This window comes from Cricetulus griseus, chromosome 4 (genome assembly GCF_003668045.3).
Source record: "Cricetulus griseus strain 17A/GY chromosome 4, alternate assembly CriGri-PICRH-1.0, whole genome shotgun sequence".
Classification (NCBI taxonomy): Eukaryota; Metazoa; Chordata; class Mammalia; order Rodentia; family Cricetidae; genus Cricetulus; species Cricetulus griseus.
Genome location: NC_048597.1, coordinates 190,959,543 through 190,963,846, shown reverse-complemented (window position 1 = coordinate 190,963,846; position 4,304 = coordinate 190,959,543). Strand labels below are relative to the sequence as shown.

Below are 4,304 nucleotides of genomic sequence, written 5' to 3'. Positions count from 1 at the left end.
AGGCTTCCCACAGAAGGTGTGACTCAGATTAAAGGTGTGTCTGTCTATCTCCAAGGTTCTCAAATTAAGCAAAACTCCCTCTCAGGTATGCCCTTCAGTTTTGTATTTTAGTTAATTCCAGATATAGTCAAGTTGACAACCAAGAATAGCCATCACAATTTTAAACTCTAGGGTGAGATAAACATTTAAATTGACTTAGTTTTCAAAATTCCTGAATTGCCATTGCACAAGTGTGCATGCACGGTGTGTGTGTGTGTGTTTGTATACACACATACAAAAGAATATCTTGAGTGTTTTTCTTCCACTTTTGGGTGGAGAAGTAATAGGTTCTGTCATCAGCTGGCTGGTGAGTGAGCTCCAAAGGTCTATCAACCTCTCTTTCAAGCACTGGGTTCATATCACCACACTCAGATTTTCACATAAGTTTTTAGCATTAAGTTAGGTCCTCAAAATAGTGTAACAAACATTTGACCAACTGAGGTATTTCCACAGCCCAGTTGCTGCCTTCCTTCCCTTCTTCCTTTATCTTTGTCTCCCAGGCTAACCTCAAACTCACTGTGTAGTTGGAGACAGCCTTCAATTCCTGATCCTCCCATCTCTGCCTTTTAGGCTAGTATTATAGGCATGAGCCACCATCCCTGATTTATGTCATTGTCTTAGTTGCTGTTCTATTGCTGTGAAGAGACACCATGACCAATGCAACTCTTATTTTAAAAAAGGAATTAATTGGGCACAGTTTCAGAGGCTTAGTCCATTATCTTTAATGGTAGGGAGCATGGTAGCAGAGTATGCCTGCAGGTAGTGTGGTGCCTGAGAAGTAGCTGAGAACTACATCCTGATCCATAACTGATCCATAAGGAGAGAGAGAGAGAGAGAAAGAGAGAGAGAGAGAGAGAGAGAGAGAGAGAGAGAGTGATTGAGAGAGAGAGAGTGTTAATGTACCTGGGCCTGGCATGGGCTTTTGAATCCTCAAAGCCCCACCCCCACCCCCAGTGATAAACTTCAAAAAGTCCACACCTCCTAATCCTTCTAATCCTATTGAAAAGTTCTACTCTCAGGTGACTAAGCATTCAAATATAAAAGCCTATTGGGGGTTGAGTGTCCTAGTTATTTTTCTGTTGATGTGAAGAGATGTGACCAAGGCAACTTATAAAAGAATTTATTGGGGCTATTGCCTCTAAAGGGTAAGACCATGATCATTATGGCAGGGAACATGGCAGCAGGCAGGCAAGCATGGTTCTGGCAACAGTGTAGCTAAAAGCTTATGTTCTGATCTAAAAGTAGGAGACAGAAAGAGAAAGCTAACTGGCTTTTGAAACCTCAAGCCCGCACCCTAGTGACATACCTCCTCCATCAAAGCCACGCCTCCTTAATCCTTTCCAAATGGTTCCACCAACTGGGAGCCAAACATTCAATGACCTATGGAGGCCATTGTCATTTAAACCCACCACATAGGAGATCAAACCCAGGACATTGAACATACTGGGCTGTGGTGATATCTTATTTGTACTCTAACAAATAAAGCTCTCCAAAGTGCAAGTGCAGAGCTAGCCACCAGTTAACCATAGAGGCCAGTAGGATCCTAGTATTTGAAATCCCACACCTTTAATCCCAGCTCTAAGGTGGTGGAGAGACGACTATAAAGTGGGAGGAGACCAGAGCTTGCCCCATTTTGGTCTAAGGATTTCTTAGAAGTAAGAACTCTAGTGGCAATTGGTTCGAACACGACTGAGATGGAAACGCAAAACACCGGGGTGGAGGACGGCTTTACTCCCAACACGCACAGAGGAGGTGAAGAAGCAACAGGCCAAGCAGCCGTCAGTGGCGAGACAGAACGGAGACGCCAGCCGCATTGACACGGAGGAGGCCCTGCCGGCGGTGAAGAGACCGATCTTCCCACCCCTCTCGGGCGAGCGGCTCCTGACTGGGAAAGAAGGGACGAGAAAAATCCCGGTCCCCGCGAACAGATACACGCCATTAAAAGAAAACTGGATGAAGATATTTACTCCGATAGTAGAACATTTGGGACTTCAGATAAGCTTTAACCTGAAGTCAAGGGATGTGGAAATCAGGACTTGCAAAGATACCAAGGATGTCAGTTCCCTGACAAAAGCAGCTGATTTTGTGAAAACCTTTGTTCTTGGGTTTCAGGTGGGTTTCAGATAAGGGCGCTTGCCCTTATCAGACTGGATGACCTCTTCCTAGAGTCTTTTGAAATAACCGACGTTAAGCCCCTAAAAGAAGATCACCTATCAAGGCAATAGAAAGAATTGCTGGCAAAAGAGGAAAAACCAAATTTGCCATGGAGAATGTGACACGGACACGGATTGTTTTGGCGGATGTGAAAGTTCACATTCTCGGCTCCTTCCAAAACATCAAGATGGCGAGGACTGCCATCTGCAACCTCATCCTAGGAAATCCTCCATCAAACTTTTATAGCAATATCCGAACTGTGGCCAGCAGATCAGCAGACCGGTTCTGATTCCCCTCAACCCTTGAGATGTTCACAGAATACCATGGGAAGATTTCCCAGCCACCTACAGCCCAGGTTCCTTTTCAGGTCTCAGCGCAAGCAGAAGCAGAAAGGGAAGGTTTAACAGGACTTGCACTCCCCTGCTTCTAGAATAATTTAAATATGAAAATGTAATGCTGTTAATACTTAACACATTGAGTGTGAATTGCTGTCTTTTTCACATGGGGTCAGACTCACAGTTTAAAATCCTGTCATTTAGAGGCAGCAGCTTCTTTTTTTTTTTTTTTTGTAATTTTAAAAAGATTTTATTTATATTATGTATACAGTCTTCTGCCTGCATGCCAGCAGAGGGCACCAGACCTCATTCAGGGTGGTTGTGAGTCACTATGTGGTTGCTGGGAATTGAACTCAGGACTTTGGAAGAATTGTCAGTGCTCTTAACTGCTGAGCCCTCTCTCCAGCACTAGGGGCAGCTTCTTAAGACAGATTTGTAACTAAACTTACAAGCATTTTTTCTCTGAAAATTTTAATTAAAATCTTGACCTGTGAATCACAGTCCTTGGTACAGGGCACTGTAACTGCTTCAGGGTTGGGGAATAACATTAGTCTGCACTATTGAACCTAATGTGTTCATCTTTACACTCAGTGCAGTTTATGAAATGAAAGTCCTGCACCACAAGGCTAATGAATTACTTTTCAAATAAGTAATGAAAGTAAAACTGTTTTCCAAACTATATTATTGTAACTAGTGTCTGTGTATATGAATTTACTTAATTCTTATATTGTTTAGAACCTATTTCATTAAACATGAGATTTAGATACTATAAAAAAAAAAAAAAAGAACTCTAGTGGCTGGCTGCTTCTCTCATCTTTCAGCTTTCATCCCCTAATATCTGACTCCAGGTTACCCTTTGAGTTACAGAACTAGCTCATTGTCATTATTTCTTTTGAGGAACCTGCCTGACTCCATTTTAAAGACAGGAGCCATTATGCTGTATTTTTAAAAGTAAGTTTCTATTTGCTGTGAAAGTTGAGTAGCTGGCCGGGCTGTGGTGGTGCTCGCCTTTAATCCCAGCACTTGGGAGGCAGCGGCAGGCAGATCTCTGTGAGTTACAGGCCAGTCTGGTCTACAGAGCTAGTTCCAGGATGGGCTCCAAAGCCACAGAGAAACCCTGTCTCGAAAAACACAAATAAACAAACAAACAAAAACAAAAAAAAGAACAAAAACGAAAGTTGAGTAGCTGTTTCCTAGAACCTGACCTTCTTCAACCAATGACCTTGATTTGTTTTTTGAGAATACCCTGGCCCTTCCTGACCCTCCCTGACTTTCCCTGACCCTCCCTAACGCCTTCTAATCACCTGGTAATCACATGACTTTTTAAAAAGTTTTTTGTTTGTTTTTTTTGTATTTCCTTATTGCCCATTATCTCCCTTCTGTATAACTATTTGGGTGATTTTACTCCTTAAAAGAGGCCCAAGAGGTGGATTCAGGGCTGCTCTCTTTAGCCCAACTTAGGAGGCAGTCGCTGGCCAGCTCTTGAATGCACCCCAATAAAAATCAAGCTTGCTTCAAAATCAGCCCAAATTGTGGTAGTGGTCTTATTCTTACTGTTGGGATTAACACTTTTATAATTTTTTTCTTTCTCACTGGCTTCTGACTCTTCCTTTATCTTACATTAAATCCGATTACAAGTCTTCTTTTCCTACTACAAGATTTTTATACTCCACATTTTATTGCATTAATGGCCTTTTATTTCAACTTACCAAATATTTTTAAGATGTGTTTTTGTTTTTAAAGATTCATTTATTTTTATTTAGGAACTAGAATTAC

The 4,304-nt window shown here is 41.9% G+C and overlaps 1 pseudogene; it reads left to right on the top strand.

Moving 5' to 3' along the window:
• The first annotated feature begins 969 nt into the window (after positions 1-969).
• Positions 970-2,737, top strand: LOC100765689 (annotated as a pseudogene).
• The last annotated feature ends 1,567 nt before the right edge of the window (positions 2,738-4,304 follow it).